We start from the raw sequence: 21,392 nt of genomic DNA, 5'->3' as shown, positions 1-21,392 counted from the left end.
GATTACTGTAGATTTATAATAATAATTCTTAATTGCTAATGTAAATGGTATTGTGTTTTTAATTTCAAACTCCACTGTTCATTGCTGGTATGTTAGGAAAGAAGTTAATTTTTGTATAGTAACTTTGTATCTTGCAACCTTGCTGTAACCACTTAGTTCCAGGAGTTTTTGGTTGATTCTTTTGAACTTTTTACATAAGCAGTCATGTCATCTGCAAATAAAGACAATTTTAATTCTTCCTTCCCAATCTATATATGTTTCATTTCCTTTTCTCTCCCAGTGGCATTACGAAGGATTCCAGTACAATGAAAAGTGGAGTATGAGGGTTATTCTTGTCTTGTTCCTTATCTTAGTGGGAAATCTTTGAGTTTTTCAGCATTAAATGTTTTAGCTGTAGGTTTTTTGTAGTTTTTTTTTTAATTGATTTGAGGAAGTTTCTCTCTATTCCTAGTTTACTGAGAGCTTTTATCATGAGTGGTTGTGAATTTTGTTAAATACTTTCCTGCATCTATTCACATGATCATGTGATTTTTCTTCTTTAGTCTGTTAGTGTGATGGATTACATTAATTGATTTTTGAATGTTGAACCAGCCTTGCATACCTGGAATAAATCCCACTTGGTTGTAGTATATAATTCTTTTTCATATTGTTGCATTTGATTTTCTAATATTTTGTTGAGGAGTTTTTCATCTATGTTCATGAGACTATTGGTCTTAGTTTCTTTTGAAGTATTTTTGTCTGGTTTTGATGTTAGGGCAATGCTGGCCTCAATGAATGAATTAGACATATTCCCTCTGCTTCTGTCTTCTGAAAGAGATTGTAGAAAACTGGTATAACTTCTTCCTTAAATGTTTGATGGAATTTACCAATGAACACATCTGGGCCTAGTGCTTTCTGTTTTGGAAGATTGTTAATAATTAATTCAATTTCTTAATAGATAAAAGTCTATTCAGGAAATTTGTGGCATGGACTCTAAAGAGACTAGGAGCATCTGTTGGAGCCCAGAAGCCGGGGGATGATAAACTTGAGTGTTCCTCTTTAGTTTCTTCAACTGCAGGGAAGGCAGTGGTTTCTGACTCAGGAAAACAAACTCAGCAACATGTGGAACGATATTGAGCTGCTGACGATGATACAGGAAGTGGGTACCTAAGTGTTGGTTCAAGAAAAGAACATGGGGCTTCCCTGGTGGCGCAGTGGTTGAGAATCCGCCTGCCGATGCAGGAGACACGGGTTCGTGCCCTGGTCCGGGAAGATCCCACATGCCGCGGAGCAACTAAGCCCGTGAGCCATGGCCGCTGGGCCTGCGCGTTCGGAGCCTGTGCTCCGCAATGGGAGAGGCCACAACAGTGAGAGGCCCGCATACCGCAAAAAAAAAAAAAAAAAAAGAAAAGAACATGGAACTGCTTTATATCAAGTAGATTTACTAGCAAACATCTCCTCCGGAAAGTTACTGAAGTGGATGTGGTTGGCCTGTGTCAAGAAGGAAAGTTTCTTTTGGTTGGGGAGAGAAGTGGCAACTTCAATAACAAACATTACTCACCAACGCTTTTGTTCAGAAAGCTAACGATGAAAATCAGTGTACTTACCGAATCTTGTTATTGGGGAAGATAGTTCAAATGAAGGTAGCTTTTATATGTTGCTTCTTACAAACAATGGATTTTTTTTGTATTACAAATCTTCAGCTTGTAAAAATTCAACAAGCAATTGAAAAGGTAGACTTACATATGGCAAAAATGTTACAAGGACAAATCAAGTCCAGTTTTATTTCTACTGAAAATTATCATACCCTTGGTTGTCTCAGTCTTGTGGCTGGTGATTTAGCAAGCGAAATCCTTGTGATAATTGGGGGAACTGGTAATTGTGCATTCTCAAAATGGGCACTAGATTCTTCTAGGAAAGGGATGACCTAAGTTAAGAGTGTTATTGATGCAGAGATTATTGAAGGTTCAAAGAAGTTCCAGCTGATAGACAATCTACCTTTTGTTTTTGATACCAATAATGTGTTGAGCTTATGGGATATTTACATCCTAAATCCCATATGGAACTGGCCCTCCCTTCACGTAGCAGAGTTTCTTCTCACCACAGAAGCAGATTAGCCTTCATCAGTCATGTGGCAAGGGATTATAAATCTCACATTAGTAGCTCTGACCACTACTACTACTAATAAGATGAGAAACCTCATGGTCTATTCATTACCTATGATGGAAATACTGTATTCTTTGGAAGTATCTAGTGTTTCTTCTTTGGTCCAAACAGGAATTAGCACAGTTATCATATACCTTCTGAAAGGAATTTGCAAAAATGATCCAAAACCATCTGAAGACTCAGTCTCTGTTTTAGTTCTCAGATGTCTTACAGAAGCTTTACCGGAAAAGAGACTGAGTTGGTTACTTCACAAACACAAATTTGCTGAAGCCGAGAGCTTTGCCATTCTGTTTGGACTAGATGTTGAGCTTGTTTACAAAGTAGAATCAAATGACATATTAGAGAAACTAGCTTTGAGTTCTCTGGACACCAGTGAGCAGGCCAAATGGCAAAAACTTGTAGATGAAGCTAAGGAAAATCTGCATAAAATCCAGGACGATGAATTTGTGGTGATTTACTGCTTGGAGACTCAATGGATAACCTATGAAACTACCAGGGAATGCTAATTATGCCAAAACCAGACTTTTGAAGAAAGAAGATAAAACTGTTCCTGTCTATTCTGATGGCTTAAAAGAGGTACTGAGGGCTCATGCAAAGTGACTACTTTTTATGGAGCATTTGGACCAGAAAAATTCAGTGGTAACTCTTGGATTGAATTTCTTTCTTTTTTTCTTTTTTAATTCCCATCCTACACCTAGTCTCTTCATGACATTTTTTTCCTTAGATTCCATATATATGTGTTAGCATACGATATTTGTTTTTCTCCTTCTGACTTACTTCACTCTGTATGACAGACTCCAGGTCCATCCACCTCACTACAAATAACTCAGTTTCATTTCTTTTTATGGCTGAGTAATATTCCATTGTATATATGTGCCACATCTTCTTTATCCATTCATCTGTTGATGGATACTTAGGTTGCTTCCATGTCCTGGCTATTGTAAATAGAGCTGCAATGAACATTTTGGTACATGACTCTTTTTGAATTATGGTTTTCTCAGGGTATATGCCCAGTAGTGGGATTGATGGGTTGTATGGTAGTTCTATTTTTAGTTTTTTAAGGAACCTCCATACTGTTCTCCATAATGGCTGTATCAATTTACATTCCCACCAACAGTGCAAGAGTGTTCCCTTTGCTCCACACCCTCTCCAGCATTTATTGTTTGTAGATTTTTTGATGATGGCCATTCTGACTGGTGTGAGATGATATCTTATTGTAGTTTTGATTTGCATTTCTCTAATGATTAATGATGTTGAGCATTCTTTCATGTGTTTGTTGGCAATCTGTATATCTTCTTTGGAGAAATGTCTATTTAGGTCTTCTGCCCATTTTTGGTTTGGGTTTTTTTTTGTTATTGAGCTGCATGATTTGTTTATAAATTTTGGAGGTTAATCCTTTGTCAGTTGCTTCATTTGCAACTATTTTCTCCCATCGTGAGGGCTGTCTTTTCGTCTTGTTTATGGTATCCTTTGCTGTGCAAAAGCTTTTAAGTTTCATTAGGATCCATTTGTTTATTTTTGTTTTTATTTCCATATCTGTAGGAGGTGGGTCAGAAAGGCTCTTGCTGTGGTTTATGTCATAGAGTGTCCTGACGATGTTTTCCTCTAAGAGTTGGATAGTGTCTGGCCTTACATTTAGGTCTTTGATCCATTTTGAGTTTATTTTTGTGTATGGTGTTAGGGAGTGTTCTAATTTCATACCTTTACATGTACCTGTCCAGTTTTCCCAGCAGCACTTATTGAAGAGACTGTCTTTTCTCCACTGTATATTCTTGCCTCTTTTATCAAAAATAAGGTGACCATATGTGTGTGGGTTTATCTCTGGGCTTTCTATTCTGTTCCGTGCATCTATATTTCTGTTTTTGTTCCAGTACCATACTGTCTTGATTAATGTAGCTTTGTAATATAGTCTGAAGTCAGGGAGCCTGATTCCTCCAGCTCCATTTTTCGTTTTCAAGATTGCTTTGGCTATTCGGGGTCTTTTGTGTTTCCATACAAATTGTGAAATGTTTTGTCCTAGTTCTGTAAAAACTGCCGGTGGTAGTTTGATAGAGCTTGCATTGAATCTGTAGATTGCTTTGGGTAGTAGAGTCATTTTCACAATGTTGATTCTTCCAATCCAAGAACATGGTATATCTCTCCATCTATTTGTATCATCTTTAATTTCTTTCATAAGTGTCTTATAATTTTCTGCATACAGGTCTTTTGTCTCCTTAGGTAGGTCTATTCCTAGATATTTTATTCTTTTTGTTGCAGTGGTAAATGGAAGTGTTTTCTTAATTTCACTCTCAGATTTTTCATCATTAGTGTATAAGAATGCCAGAGATTTCTGTGCATTAATTTTGTATCCTGCTACTTTACCAAATTCATTGATTAGCTCTAGTAGTTTTCTGGTAGCATCCTTAGGATTCTTTATGTATAGTATCATGTTATCTGCAAACAGTGACAGCTTTACTTCTTCTTTTCCGATTTGGATTCCTTTTATTTCTTTTTCTTCTCTGATTGCTGTGGCTAGAACTTCCAAAACTATGCTGAATAAGAGTGGTGAGAGTGGGCAACCTTGTCTTGTTCTGGATCTTAGTTGAAATGGTTTCAGTTTCTCACCATTGAGAATGATGCTGGCTGTGGGTTTGTCATATATGGCCTTTATTATGTTGAGGAAAGTTCCCTCTATGCTTACTTTCTGCAGGGTTTTTATCATAAATGGGTGTTGAATTTTGTCAAAAGCTTTCTCTGCATCTATTGAGATGATCATATGGGTTTTCTCCTTCAGTTTGTTGTTATGGCGTATCATATTGATTGATTGGCATATATTGAAGAATCCTTGCATTGCTGGAATAAACCCCACTTGATCATGGTGTATGATCCTTTTAATGTGCTGTTGGATTCTGTTTGCTAGTATTTTGTTGAGGATTTTTGCATCAATGTTCATCAGTGATATTGGCCTGTAGTTTTCTTTCTTTGTGACATCTTTGTCTGGTTTTGGTATCAGGGTGATGGTGGCCTCATAGAATGAGTTTGGGAGTGTTCCTCCCTCTGCTATCTTTTGGAAGAGTTTCAGAAGGATAGGTGTTAGTCCTTCTCTAAATGTTTAATAGAATTCGCCTGTGAAGCCATCTGGTCCTCAGCTTTTGTTTGTTGGAAGATTTTTAATCACATTTTCAATTACAGTGCTTGTGATTGGTCTGTTCATATTTTCTATTTCTTCCTGGTTCAGTCTCGGCAGGTTGTGCATTTCTAAGAATTTGTCCGTTTCTTCCAGGTTGTCCATTTTATTGGCATACAGTTGCTTGTAGTAATCTCTCATAATCTTTTGTATTTCTGCAGTGTCCGTTGTTGCTTCTCCTTTTTCATTTCGAATTCTGTTGATTTGAGTCTTCTCCCTGTTTTTCTTGATGAGTGTGGCTAATGGTTTATCAATTTTGTTTATCTTCTCAAAGAACCAGCTTTTAGTTTTATCGATATTTGCTATCATTTTCTTCATTTCATTTTCATTTATTTCTGATCTTATCTTTATGATTTCCTTCCTTCTGCTTCATTTGGGGATTTTTGTTCTTCTTTGTCTATTTGCTTTAGGTGCAAATTTAGGTTGTTTATTCTAGATGTTTCCTTTTTCTTAAGGTAGGATTGTATTGCTGTAAACTTCCCTCTTAGAACTGCTTTTGCTGCATCCCATAGGTTTTGGGTCATTGTGTCTCCATTGTCATTTGTTTCTAGGTATTTTTTGATTTCCTCTTTGATTTCTTCCTTCATCATTTCGTTAATAAGTAATGTATTGTTTAGCCTCCATGTTTTTATATTTTTTACAGATCTTTTCCTGTAATTGATATCTAGTCTCATAGCGTTGTGGTCGGAAAAGATACTTGATACGATTTCAATTTTCTTAAATTTACCAAGGCTAGATTTCTGACCCAAGATATGATGTCCTGGAGAATGTTCCATGAGCACTTGAGAAAAATGTGTATTCTGTTGTTTTTGGATGGAATGTCCTATAAATGTCAATTAAGTCCATCTTAGTTAATGTATCATTTAAAACTTGTGTTTCCTTATTTATTTTCATTTTGGATGATCTGTGATTGGTGAAAGTGGGGTGTTACAGTCTCCTACTATGATTGTGTTACTGTCGATTTCCCCTTTTATGGCTGTTAGCATTTGCCTTATGTATTGAGGTGCTCCTATGTTGGGTGCATAAATATTTACAAGTGTTATATCTTCTTCTTGGATCGATGCCTTGATCAATAGGTAGTGTCCTTGTCTGTCTCTTGTAACAGTCTTTATTTTAAAGTCTATTTTGTCTGATATGAGAATTGCTGCTCCAGCTTTCTTTTGATTTCCATTTGCATGGAATATCTTTTTCCATCCCCTCACTTTCAGTCTGTATGTGTCTCTAGGTCTGAAGTAGGTCTCTTTTAGGCAGCATAATATAGGTCTCATTTTTGTATCCATTCAGCCAGTCTGCGTCTTTTGGTGGGAGCATTTAATCCATTTACATTTAAGGTAATTATCAATATGTATGTTCCTATTGCCATTTACTTAATTGTTTCGAGTTTGTTCTTGTAGGTCTTTTCCTTCTCTTATGTTTCTTGCCTAGAGAAGTTCCTTTAGCATTTGTTGTAAAGCTGGTTTGGTGGTGCTGAACTCTCTCAGCTTTTGCTTGTCTGTAAAGTTTTTAATTTCTCCATCAAATCTGAATGAGATCCTTGCTGGGTAGAGTAATCTCGGTTGTAGGTTTTTCTCCTTCATCACTTTAAATATGTCCTGCCACTCCCTTCTGGCTTGCAGAGTTTCTGCTGAACAATCAGATGTTAACCTTGTGGGGATTCCCCTGTGTGTTATTCGTTGTTTTTCCCTTGCTGCTTTTTTTTTTTTTTTTTTTTTTTTTTTTGTGGTACGCGGGCCTCTCACTGTTGTGGCCTCTCCCGTTGCGGAGCACAGGCTCCAGACGCGCAGAGTCAGCGGCCATGGCTCACGGGCCCAGCCGCTCCGCGGCATGTGGGATCTTCCCAGACCGGGGCACGAACCTGTGTCCCCTGCATTGGCAGGCGGATTCTCAACCACTGCGCCACCAGGGAAGCCCCCTTGATGCTTTTAATATGTTTTCTTTGTGTTTAATTTTTGATAGTTTGATTATTATGTGTCTTGGTGTGTTTCTCCTTGGATTTATCCTGTATGGGACTCTTTGTGCTTCCTAGACTTGATTGACTATTTCCTTTCCCATATTAGGGAAGTTTTCAACTATAATCTCTTGAAATATTTTCTCAGTCCCTTTCTTTTTCTATTCTTCTTCTGGGACCCCTATAATTCGAATGTTGGTGTGTTTAATGTTTTTCCAGAGGTCTCTGAGACTGTCCTCAGTTCCTTTCATTTTTTTTTCTTTATTCTGCTCTGCAGTAGTTATCTCCACTATTTTATCTTGCAGGTCACTTATCCGTTCTTCTGCCTCAGTTATTCTGCCATTGATCCCATCTAGAGTATTTTTAATTTCATTTATTGTGTTGCTCATCGATGCTTGCTTCCTCTTTATTTCTTCTAGGTCCTTGTTAAATGTTTCTTGCATTTTGTCTATTCTATTTGCAAGATTTTGGATCATCTTTTCTATCATTATTTTGAATTCTTTTTCAGGTAGACTGCCTATTTCCTCTTCATTTGTTAGGTCTGGTGGGTTTTTACCTTGCTCCTTCATCTGCTGTGTGTTTTTCTGTCTTTTCATTTTGCTTACTGTGTTTGGGGTCTCCTTTTTGCAGGCTGCAGGTTCGTAGTCTGTTGTTCTTGGTGTCTGTCCCCAGTGGCTAAGGTTGGTTCAGTGGGTTGACTAGGCTTCCTGGTGGCAGGGACTAATGCCTGTGTTCTGGTGGATGAGGCTGGATCTTGTCTTTCTGGTGGGCAGGTCCACGTCTAATGGTGTGTTTTGGGGTGTCAGTAGCCTTATTATGATTTTAGGCAGCCTCTCTGCTAATGGATGGGGCTATAGTCCTGTCTTGCTAGTTTTGGGGCATAGGGTGTCCAGCACTGTAGCTTGCTGGTCATTGAGTGAAGCTGGGTTTTGGTGTTGAGATGGAGATCTCTGGGAGATTTTCGCCGTTTGATATTACGTGGTGCTGGGAGGTCTCTTGTGGACCAGTGTCCTCAAGTTTGTTCTCCCACCTCAGAGACACAGCCCTGACGCCTGGCTGGAGCACCAAGAGCCTGTAATTCACATGGCTCAGAATAAAAGGGAGAAAAAATAGAAAGGAAATAAAAGAAGGAAGGAAGGGAGGGAGGAAGGAAGGGAGGATAGGAGGGAAGAAAGGAAGGAAGAAAGAAAAAAAGAAGATAAAATAAAGTAGGATAAAATAAAGCTATTAAAGTAAAAAATAATTATTAAGAAGAAAAATTTTTTAAAGTAAAACAAACAAACAAAAAAACAGGTCGGTCAGAACCTTAGGACAAATGGTGAAAGCAAAGCTATACAGACAAAATCTCACACAGCAGCACCCACATACACATTCACAAAAAGAGAAACAGGGGAAAATAATAATATATCTTGCTCCCAAAGTCCACCTCCTCAATTTGGGATGATTCGCTGTCTATCCAGGTATTGCACAGATGCAGGGCACTTCAAATTGATTGTGGAGATTTAATCCGCTGCTTCTGAGGCTGCTGGGAGAGACCTCCCCCCTCTCCTCTTCGTTCACACAGCTCCTGGTGTTCAGCTTTGGACTTGGCCCTGCCTCTGCGCATAGGTCGTCCGAGGGCGTCTGCTCTTCGCTGAGACAGGACAGGGTGAAAGGAGCAGCTGATTCGGGGGCTCTGGCTCAGGCCGTGGGGAGGGAGGGGTACGGATGCGGGGCGAGCCTGCGGCGGCAGAGACCAGCGTGACATTGCACCAGCCTGAGGCGCACCGTGCGTTGTCCTGGGGAAGTTGTCCCTGGATCCCGGGACCCTGGCAGTGGCGGGCTGCACAGGCTCCCAGGAGGGGAGGTGTGAAGAGTGACCTGTGCTCGCACACAGGCTTCTTGGTGGTGGCAGCAGCAGCCTTAGCGTCTCATGGCCATCTCTGTTGTCCACGCTGATGGCCGCGGCTCGCGCCCATTTCTGGAGCTCCTTTCAGTGGCACGCTTAATCCCCTGTCCTCGCGCCCCAGGAAGCAAAGAGGGAAGAAAAGTTCTCTTGCCTCTTTGGCTGCTCCAGTCTTCTCCCGGACTCCCTCCCGGCCAGCCTTGGCGCAGTAACCCCTTCAGGCTGTGTTCACGCCGCCAACCTCAGTCCTCTCCCGGCTTCCGACCGAAGCCCGAGCCTCAGCTCCCAGCCTCCGCCACTCCCGGCGGGTGAGCTGACAAGCCTCCCGGGCTGGTGAGTGCTGGTCAGCACCGATCCTCTGCAGGAATCTCTCCGCTTTGCCCTCCGCACCCTGTTGCTGCGGTCTCTTCCATGGCTCTTGGATTGAATTTCTGAATAATGAAGATGACCTTAAGGATATTTTTTTACAGCGAAGAGAGGGAAACCTTGTTTGTGCACAGTACCTTTGGCTGAGACATCGGGCAAACTTTGAAAGCAGATTTGATGTGAAAATGCTTGAGAACTTGCTCAACTCAATTTCTACACCAGTCTCTTTGCAAAAGCTTTGTGCATGGCTTTAAAATGATGTGATACCATTTGTGAAAAGGACTATACCTGAAGGACAGAAAATTCTTACAAAATGGTTGGAACAAGCAGCCAGGAGCCTTGAAGTAACTGATAAGGCAGAGTGGCCAGAAAATGGGCTTCAACTGGCAGAGGTATTTTTTACAGCAGAAAAACCATATGAGTTAGAATTGGTGTCCTCTTGGTGTTGAAGTTCCTTGGATTATCAAAACACAGAGGAAGTATGTCATTAAGGACTTTGTTAAATGACCTGCAAGAGTTAATCACACTGCATAGGAAATACAACTGCAATTTGGCCCTCTCTGATTCTGAGAAGGAGGATACAACCACCATTGTATTCTGAATGTTTAATAAAGTGCTGACCCCCGAGCTTATTCCTTCCATCTTCGAGAAGTTTATAAGAGTTTACATGAGGGAACATGACTTGCAGGTGGAGGAAGTTCTCTTTCTGTACATAGAGGATTTATTGAAGAGATGCAGCTCAAAGTTCAGCTCATTGTTTGATACAGCATGGGAAGCAAAAGCTATGGCAGTAATAGGATGTTTATCTGACACAGATGTAAGTTAATAGTGATCATATAGATTTTCCTTTTGAGCATTGCATCCTTTCTTAAAACTTTTTTTTCTGGTCACAAAAGCAACATATATTTGTTAAGAAGAATTTGTGTAATATGAAAAAAGAATAAAAAAATAAAAACAAACAAACAAAAACGTCTATTCAAGTTGCCTATTTCTTCTTACGTGAGTTTTGGCCATTTGTTCTTTTAAAGAATTGGTCCCTTTCATCTAGGTTACCAAATTTGTGGTCATAAAGTTGTTCATAGTATTTCTTATTTATCCTTTTAAAGTCCATGGTATTTGTAGTGATGTACCCTCTTTCATATCTGATATTAGTAGGTTTTGTCTTTATTTTTCTTAGTTAACCTGGTCAGGGGCTTATCAGTTTTATTGATTCTTTTTCCCAAAGAACAAGATTTTGATTTTATTGATTTTCTCTACAGATTTTCTGTTTTAAATTTCATTGATTTTGCTGTATTTTTTAAAAAAATATCATTTGGAATTCTACCTTATGGTCTGGTGTTTTATTTACTTATTTATTAAAAAATTTATTTATTTATTTGGTTGTGCTGCGTCTTAGTTGTGGCAGGCGGGCTCCTTAGTTGCAGGTCTCGGGCTCCTTAGTTGTGGCACACAGGCTCCTTAGTTGTGACATGCAAACTCTTAGTTGTAGCATACATGTGAGATATAGTTCCCTGACCAGTGATTGAACCCAGGCCCCCTGCATTGGGAGTGTGGAGTCTTATCCACTGCGCCACCAGGGAAGTCCCTGATTTTGCTCTAATTTTTATTATTTCTTTTCTTCTGCTTACTTTGGATTTAATTTGCTCTTCTTTTTCTAGTTTCCCAAGATGGAAGCTTAGATGATTGATTTTAGATCTTTCTTGTTTTCTAATCTATGCATTCAAAGATATAAATTTCCCTCTACCCACTGCTTTCCCTGGATCCCACGAATTTTGATAAGTTTTATTTTCATTTTCATTTAGTTCAGAATATATATATATATATTTTTGTGGTATGCAAGCCTCTCACCATTGTGGCCTCTCCCGTTGCGGAGCACAGGCTCCAGACGCGCAGGCTCAACAGCCATGGCTTACGGGCCCAGCCGCTCTGTGGCATGTGGGATCTTCCTGGACTGGGGCACGAACTCACGTCCCCTGCATCGGCAAGTGGACTCTCAACCTCTGCACCACCAGGGAAGCCCTAGTTCAGAATATTTTTCATGTCTCTTGAGATTTCTCTTTTGACCTATGTGTTGTTTAGAAGAGTGTTATTTAATCTCCACAAATGATATTTGGGAATTTTCTTTCTGTTATTGATATCTTGTTTAACTTTATTATGATCTGAGAACAGATATCGTATGATTCCTGTTCTTTTAAGTTTATTAAAGTGTGTTTTATGGCCCAGAATATGGTCTATTTTGGTGAATGTCCATGTGATATTGAGAGGAATGTGTATTCTGCTGTAGTTGGATGAATAGATCTGTAGATCTGGTATACCTAGTTGATTGATGTTGTTGAGTTCAGCTATGTCCTTACTGATTTTCTGCATGCTGGATCTGCCCATGTCTGATAGAGGGTGTTGACATCTCCAACTAAAATAATATATTTATCTATTTCTCCCTGCAGTTCTATCAGTTTCTGCCTCCTGTATTTTGACACTCTATTGTTAGGTACATACACAATAAAGATGGTTATGTCTTCTTGGAGAATTGACCCCTTTATCATCATGTAATGCTATTCTTTATCCTTGATAACCTTCCTCACTCTGAGGAGGTTTTCTTTTAATTTTATTTCACCAGTGAAATAATAAACATGACTATTAATTGAGAATGATATGGGAAATGGTATGCTGGAGGAGAAAACTGAAAGTCTGAAAGAGTCATATTGGAGAGTGGAAAATACATTTTTCTCCAAACAGTGTTAGGCTGCTTTGTTTGGTTTTAGGCAGAGAGTTACATTTAGCCAGAATTGGGATTTTTCAGGTAAGTACAATAAAGAGAAAAAAGAGGTTGATGAGTGAATGTCACTATAAGTTATAAATTCTAAATTATTCCTGGCCGTAGAAAAATATATAAAGTTTCATTTTATGAGGCTAACATAATGCTGGTACTTAATCCCAACTAAGATAACACCAAAGTAAAAATTTTTTAAAAATTAACTCTCATGTCTATGTATATCTAGGTATAATATTGCAAGAGAATATAGCAATTTAAAGAAAAGATGATGCCCATGAGCTAGTAGAATCTATTCTAGAACTGGAAGGATATTTAAGCATCAGGAAATCAATAATATCTTTCTTTGCATCAATAAATTAAGGAACAAAAAGCTATATTGTATCAGTAGATACTGAAAATCTATTTTGTGGCCTAAATAGATTTTCAGTATATATTATGATTTTCCAAGACTCCACTCTTACGGGAATTTTAACAAGTAGCCTTGATTAAGGCAACATACTTGCTCTTTTAAAAGTTGTACCTGATCAATCTCTTTATCCATAAAATAGAAATTATAAAATAAATGGAGGTATTATGCTTAAATTATTTTGTGATTTAAATGATATAACACATTCAAAATGCACTGTAAGAATTAAAATGTGACATATATGTTTAATTATTGAAACATAATTATTTGTCTTATTAAAGCTCCATATGTACCTATAGTTGCTATTATTGCAGATATGGGAATTATTATAATGTATAAAAATAATTGCATATATCTATAGTTTTCTTGGATTTTTAGGCTTACCACCTGAATTTTACCGACTTAATGTTGCCTCATAATTATATAACAGTATGAAAATTTATGTTTATTGTTCCCCCAGCCTGAAGTAGTTTCCCTGTTGAATAAGCCCACAAGTACCTTGAATGCAGCACTTCAAATTTTATAAATTTTGGTTAAAAGTGAAATTTCCAAATATTAGAGACTATAACTGTTGAATTTAACTTAATAATACATTTGAATTATAAAATCGGTTTGAATTATAAAATTGCATGGCTTATATTTGAATTACCAGGTTTACAGAGCATGCATTAGATTGCCTGGCATAAGGTCAATCCCATGTTATTTCAGGAAACTTTAGGAGAATGTAGTGTGGGAGATGGAACACTTATTTGGAAACTTAAACTTTTATATAATAATTAACATTTATTTTCAACTTTTAGAAAACTTTTATTTACATTTTTTATCCTTGTTTAATTTCTATTCAAGATTGTTTTTATCCAGTTGCTTAAAATTTTTATGATTGCTTATTAATATTGAAAATATAATACTTGATTCCTAAACATTGGAATATAATTAACAGTAAGGTGCCTTCATCTTACAGATGAAGAAACTGAGATTCAGAGAAATTAAGCTCCCAGGGTCATAGATCTAGTTAGTGGCAAATCTAGTACTATAACCTAGTTTTCCTGATTGTCATCCCATCTCATTCTTATTTATCTTACACCAAATTCTTCTCAAATCTCTCATGGACTGGGTGCCACATGCATATATTTTATACATATTTGGATTTTATTTGATAGTTTGTTTATTTGGGGGTAGTCCAGAGAGCTAGGTGAAATGCTTTAAAAATTCAGTCTTCATAGGCTATTAGACTAGCTCCTAAACACACCATTTATGTGTTTGTCTTTAGAATGTTCCATTCCCTTCTTTTTGTTTCAGGTCAACCAAGTCTTATTTATATAAAGAATACCTGTACATAATAATAACCTGGCTATAAGAAGCCCTTAGGGCAGCTCTATAATTATTGAAATAATCAAGTCCCTTTGAGAAAAATCATTTTCTGAATGATGCTATTCTCCAAAGTGTTGGATTAAACTACCTCAATTGTTAGAGATCTCAGATTTCAGAAAGCCCTTTAAATGTAGAAGAATACAAAGATAGGAAACTTGTTTGTGTAATGTATTTGGACGCTTCTGGGTTTCCTCATCACAGCATACTTAAAATAAACATTTGAGAGTTAGACAGAAATAATACCACTCTATGCAAACTGAATACTTGTCAGACACTACCTTCTCTTATTGTGATTCTAACAACACTTAATCATTATATATAAATATAGAACAGAGTTGTTTTGACCAAAATTTAAATAATATCGGTGGCACAAGTTACTGAGTCTCCAGAGTCCTTTTTAAGGGTTGAGGATAAAGTAGGATGTGGTTAGGCTAGATTTTAAAAACATATTGTACTAACTCATATTGTTTTCAAAAAGACATTTAGATATTTGAGCTTTTAAAAACTGGAATAATTTGCCATTACATTATAATATCTCAATAATCTAAAAGTCTGTATAATGCACAGAAGAGCTGTACATTGTACTTTTAATAAGAAGAGTAAATCTTTTAAAAATCTCTTATAAGTTTAGTTTGAAATGCCTTATGGGGTTTGCTTTTAAGGAAGGCCTCAGCAACTTTAAAAAATAAACTTGAGAACTACTTGGAAAGATGCCTAACAAGCTCTATTTTATCTGCTTTGGGAAATATGAATTTTTCCATATTTTCTTAGATTTATTTGCTTAACATAAGCAGAACAGAATTTATATATATTGTTAAACCTATCTTAAAAATTGATCATAAAAGTACATGCCTTAAATGTATTTTAAAAAGTACATGCATGTACTTTTTTAAGTTATACTAATATCCAATTTTCTTATTATTGAAAAGTTCAAACATATTATAGAAATAGAATAGTATGATGAAGTTCTTTGTACCAGTCACCCAGCTTCACCAGTGATCAACATTTTACCAATCTTGTTTCATTTATCCTCCCTCTTTTTGTATTTCTTTCTGGAGTATTATAAAACAAACCCCAGACAACAATCTTAACAATAAGCAATACTGTTGCTTATTAGATATGAATCTTTACACAAACTGGTGAGTGAAAGATGTTCAGAAGGTGTAAAATAGAGTGGGAGCAGAGGGGTCACACTTACTCCGGCGCCTTGGTCAACAGTGGCAGAAGTAATATGCAAGGCTTAAGAATCCTTACTCTTCACTTCTTGCCAGAGCAACTGAACAATGTTTGGTTGTGTCATGTGCACTTGTGCCCTTGTGGGGAATGATAATGATAAGGTCCATATGAGATGCTGAGCAACACACCCTGCAACCTTGTTGCTGGATGGGGTTCCCTGAGAAAACGACTCCTAACTGACTAGGGTATAGGAGGCTTGTAGGTAGTGCTGTTGAGATCAACACCTGTGGAACGGAAGTGAAATGGAAGAAGCATGACTGGACAGAGGGAGAAGTTGAGCTGGAAAGTAGTCTCAACAGAGGCCTTAGCCAACCCTATGGTAAATTCTGATCAGGACGGCAGACCTTCGGATCAGTAACTGGGGCAGTCCAGGGGCAGGTCACCATGGAGTGGGGGTGGATATTGGGTGAGGAGGTTGTCTTCAGCCAAGGCAATCCCTATTGTTGCTTACAACAAACAGCCTTCCATAAGCAGCACTCCCAGCAGCCTGGGGAATAAATCTTTCCTCCCTGAAGTGGAATCTGGGCAGCATATCAGAGTATCCACTGCACATATTTTTAGCAGGAAAATCTGTTTGTACACTTTAGGTTTTTCCTAGGTAGGAAAGTTATTAAATGCTTTTATGTGCTAGGTATTTTACATACCTTATTTTTAAAAAATTTTTATATTGGAATATAGTTGATTAACAATGTTGTGTTAGTTTCAGGTGTACAGCAAAGTGATTCAGTTATACAGTTTACACACAAATTTACACACATTGTTTTCAGTCTTCCCATCAGCTCTGTAAAATAGCTATTATATTTTTATGATAAGGAATCTGAGAGGGTAGGCGGCCTGTCCAAGTTTACACAGCTGGTATGCCTGGAAGAATTGGCATTCTAACCAAATTCTCTCTGACCCCCCAGCTCTTACCACCATGCAGCATAGCCTCCCACTCTACTACAGTACTGTGTCAGCACATCTGTAATTAAAGCCCTCAGCACATGCAATTATTCCTTTACTTTTTATTTTTATCTACCAGTTAGATTAGCAATGTATGTTTTTAAAATTTAAAGTAATGTTTAAGACCTTCCAAACCTATTTGAAATTCAAGCAAAATGACTCAAGGTCTAGTAGATTTCCCCAACAGGTTGAAACATGTTCTCTATACTTCTTTAGAGCTTATTGAAACCAGGAGGTTAAAAAATACTAACCAAGGGCATATTAATGCCTCTGTGATGATTTCTCTTTTGGATATGCTGTGCTCTGGAGAAGAGACACTAGATAGTCAGTATGAATCATTGTAACTGTTATTCCTAGCCTTTTTAGCTACTGAATGGGAATAGAAGAGGCTGAGTTCTATTCATAACTCCTTCAGTATTCCTCCCTGAGTGATCTAGGGAAAGCCACTTAAGCCACTACATGCTTTAGTTTCCTAACTTGAAAATGGCTGTAATAATATCCACTTTTCCCTTACTTTAAGTGACAGTTATAAGAACAGATTAGATGCTTTGTGAATGCTTTGAAGCAACTCCTTAGGAACATGATGTTTCTTAATACTTTCTGTTAGCTAATCAGATTTGTGAATTACAATCTCTCTGTTAATTTTCTTAGAGAATATAAAAATCTGTAGAAATATATTGCAAATGAATTTTATAAGCAAGCTCATTAATATATTACTGAGAATTTTCATCAGCAGTCAAATGAACTAATTGAGTTTGAATATTAGAAAGGCATTTGACTGTTATGGTAAGCAAAATAATGGCCCTCAACAATGTCTACACTTTAATCCCCAAACCTGTGAAAGGTTGCCTTACACGACAAAAGAGACTTTGCAGATGTGGTTAACCTAAGGATTTTGAGATGGGAATATTATCTTGGGTAATCTAAATAAGTCCAATGTAATTACAAATATGCTTATAGAAGACAAGAATGTCAGAATAGGAGAGAGATTTGAATATGCCATGCTGCTGACTTTGGAGATAGAGGAACGGACCCTGAACCAAATAATGCATTTCGCCTCTAGAAACTGGCAGAGGCAGGAAAATAGATTCTCCTAGAGCCCCCAAAAGGAATGCAGCCCTGATGACAGAACTATAACATCATAAATTTGTGTTTTTTTAAGCCAGGAAATTGTGGTAATTTGTTACAGCAGCAATAGGAAACTAATGCAACAGTACTGTCATTTAATTAAACCACTGGATCTTGGTTCGTATGAAATAAAAAAATTGTCCTTGTTGTCAAGTCTGAGAACCACACCTGGAAAGTGGCAGGGGGTTGGGGGATGTGTGCCTCAGGTTGCCTCCAGTGCATCTGTCCATCTCCAGATTAAGTGCAGTCTCAGTTGGTAAGCCCTCTCCTAGGTTTGTCTGTTTACCACTGCTTGGTTAGTTAAAATGTGGAGTATGAGCAATTATGCTCCTCTAAGAATTTCTTAGGAAAGTCTTTCCATTGAGATTTCTGTTCTACTTAGATCACAGGATGATTGGCTGCCATTTTGTGTGTCATTGTCTTGGTCCTGATGCCTTTATCCACTCTGAGTTCCTCCTCCAAATATCTCCTGCTTCTTCATGTTGAAAATCCTTTAGGGACCTCTTTATCCTCTTTCTTCGGAGCAGTTCCACTGTCAATATTCTCTGCTGCTAAACTAAGGCTGTTTAGCACCACTGGAGAAAATCATGCACCTATATGGACGTATCTTGGGAAAACCTTATGATCTACAACTAAGTATGTTTGTGTATGTGTATGTATGGGTGTGTCGTGATGGGGAAGCTGGGAGTGAGACAGTAGTTTTCTTCCCAACTTAAAGGGATATATATATATAGAGAGGGATTTTTAGATGTAATTAAGGTCCCTGATCGATTTTAAGTTAATCAAAGGAGAGATTTTTTACTAGATGAGCTTGACCTAATCAGATGAGCTCTTTAAAGAGAGATGTTCCCTTGCTGGCCTAGAGGAAAGCAAAGAGTCATGTTATAAATTGCATTTGACTAGGAGAGAGGCAGCCTGTAGAAACTGAAAGCCTTAGTCCTACAGTATCAAGGAACTGAATTCTTCCAATTATCTGAATGAGCTTGGAAGAGAACCCTAAGCTCTAGATTGGAATCACAGACCTGGAGCCCAGAATACAGCCTTCAAGGCTCTGAGCAGAGGACTTATCTGAACTATGCCCAGAGTCTTGAGTCAAAAAAACTCGGAGAAAATAATTGGATGTCGCTTTAAGCTGCTAAGTTTATGGTAATTTGTTATGCAGTAACAGAAAAGTAATACAGATTTTGGTATCAAGAGAGGCGTGCTGCTATAACACAACCTAAAATGTAGGAGTGGCTTTGGGATGGGGCAATAAGCAGAGGCCTATTGGAAAAGTTTGGGGGAGCATAATAGAGAAAGCCTGAATTACTGTGAACAGATGGTAGAAACCTTGACTTTGAGAACACTGCCCTGAAGGGCTCAGAAGTGAGGAGCATGTTGTTGGAAACTGGAGGAAGAGGGATCCTGTTATGTGCTGGCAGAAATATTAATGAAATATGTGAAACATTGTGAAATATGAATTTACACATATAGCTAAGGAGATTTCCAAGTGAAGTACCAAAGATGCCTCCTGGTTTTCTCTTGTTGCTTATAATAACATGTGAGTAGATAGAGGTAAATTGAAAGAAGAAATGTTAAACAAAAATGAACTAGGATTGAATGATTTAGAACATTCTCAGCCTGTCCAAATGGCAGAAGATGCTATGTCTGCCAAAAGTATGGTATCAAGAAATAATTGAGTGTGTGACCATACAACCTTTTGCATTTAGAAAGATCAAAATGTCAGAGTATTCAATCACACAAAAGCCCTCTCAGGAGATTAAAGGTATGCCTCATTGATCTTCTACATCAAACCAGGGTACCTCTAGGAGGCTTAAGAGTATTGTTCATTATCCATCTTGGCAGGAAGCCAAGATATAGAAAAGGGATAATCTTGAAAACATCTGTGGATATGGCATTTCTTTACTAGAATGAATCCCTATGAAATCCATGGAAAACCCACAAAGTTCTTGAGAAATTTATTTCAGCAAAAACATTGCCAGCTTAGGCTGAAAGAGATAGAGAAGGCACAAAAGAAAAGGAGGCTGTCAAATCTCCAAAATTCTACTGGCAGGAAGCAGGCTGATAAAACTACTGGACAACAAACATATGCTACCTTTCGTGAAAAAGGAAAGCTCACTCAAAGGGCAGAACCAAGAAGGACGGAGACTTCAGAGAATGGAGCTGAGAGCCAAGGAGGATAATTCCCAGGCCTTGAAACCTAATCAAGAAAATCCCATTTGCCCACTGGATTTCAGAACTGCTCTGGAACAATGACTCTTTTTTACTCCCCTCTCTCCCACCCCCCCCCTTTTTTTTTTTTGTAGTACGCAGGCCTCTCACTGTTGTGGCCTCTCCCGTTGCAGAGCACAGGCTCTGGACACACAGGCTCAGCGGCCATGGCTCACGGGCCCAGCCGCTCCGCGGCATGTGGGATCTTCCCAGACCGGGGCACGAACCCGAGTCCCCTGCATCGGCGGGCAGACTCTCAACCACTGCACCACCAGGGAAGCCCTGAACAGTGTATTTCTGATAGGTTTTTTATGTATATAGTACTTGGAGATAATTCATTTACTCAGTAACACTCAGTTCAATTCACTAAACATTTAAGACTGAAGTGTTAGTATGTTGAACATGAAAGGCTCTTTGCCAGTCAGTAGAGTAGCTCATCTTCTGTCTCCTAGGGATACTCTTTCAGGGTCACCCACTACCCCATATAGAACCTCTGAACAGATTAGAAAAGAGCACCCCACCTTGATTGATTCAGACCCCAGATAGAACTATTGCTTGGTTGTAGTGTTCGGGCTAGAATTTCAGCTCCCAATTGCCTCCTGGGCCTGGTACCTCACAATCATACACAGCACCTCTGAGTGTTCATTTAAGTTTCCATGTTCTTCCTGGGCTTTTGTTGCTATTGTTGTTCATTTATAGAATAGTGGTCATTACTCCTGGGCAAAAAGATAAACTTTTTAAGGTAAGACCTTGTATTTTATATCAAAATAAAAGAAAATTAAAAAATGGAATGAATAAACAGTACCAGGCATTTTTCATGTGTTAACTCATATGATCTTCACAAGAGTCCTTTGATGTATGTGTTATTATACAAAGTTTAGTGATTTAGAAAATAATATTTAGCGGCTGGGTGACTTGCTTAAAGTAAAAACGCTAAAAGGCAAAAAGGACAAACTCAGATGCAAGAATAGCTGCCTTAGGTTTAGTTCTGACATCAAACAGCAAACAACCTTCAACAGCCCACTTATCCCTTTGCCCCCAAATAGTACAATCACGTAAACAAACTACTAATACTCATCCAACCTCATAAAGTGCCCACCAAGGAGCATGGTGAGAGAAAGGCATGAAATGGTTATTTGAATAATCCAAGGGACTGTTTTTTGTATTTTGCTTCCCTTTTGGGGTTGTTTATGTCCTTAAGGAAAAAATTCAAGAAGTAAAAGAAAGGAACAATTCTGGGCTTGCTTTAGTCTCTTGTGAAATAAAGTAATCGATAAATGTTGGTTGAATGTTGAATACATTTGCTATAATCCATCAGAAATTAGGTATGTGCTATAACACTGTAACCTGGGAGAAAGGAAAAGAAACAACAAGAAGTCCACTTGCTTTTTCAGACCTGGAAATAGGACTAGCCAGTGGTGCCTAGAGTGGCCTGTTTTTGTCCTTTCAAGAAGAAGGGATCAAATAATTAAAATGTCCTGGCAATTAACAGTATTTTAGGAGTACATTGGTAGTTCTATGAATTATAGTAACCTTCTCTCTCACTTCCAGTAAGTTCACTCGATGATAAATGGAGTCACATAACCAAAGAGACAGATAATTTAGCTAAGGCTCAGGGGGAGCTACAAGAGTAATCAAATAACTAGAAAGTGTTTTGCAGAGGAAGGGTTAAAATAGCAGGCTTTTTCAGCCTGAGGAAGTACTTTGAAAGAGTATTGTTGAAAACTGCAAGAAGCTGTGCAGTAGAAAGGTTACCAGCAGGGGCCCATGATGCATCAAAATCAGATGTGGCACTTTCCAAAAATACAGATGCTC

At 38.2% G+C, this 21,392-nt stretch overlaps 1 protein-coding gene and 1 pseudogene across 1 annotated transcript in view; both read left to right on the top strand.

Annotated features, from left to right (window-relative positions):
- Positions 1-21,392, top strand: part of ANKS1B (ankyrin repeat and sterile alpha motif domain containing 1B) — a 1,077,938-nt gene that overhangs the window by 324,545 nt on the left and 732,001 nt on the right. The gene's annotated exons all lie outside the window — the stretch shown is intronic.
- LOC136792317 (kinetochore-associated protein 1-like) lies at positions 1,100-19,622 on the top strand (annotated as a pseudogene).

The sequence above is a fragment of the Kogia breviceps genome, chromosome 12 (genome assembly GCF_026419965.1).
Source record: "Kogia breviceps isolate mKogBre1 chromosome 12, mKogBre1 haplotype 1, whole genome shotgun sequence".
Taxonomy (NCBI): Eukaryota; Metazoa; Chordata; class Mammalia; order Artiodactyla; family Physeteridae; genus Kogia; species Kogia breviceps.
This window is presented reverse-complemented; position numbering and strand designations above follow the sequence as displayed.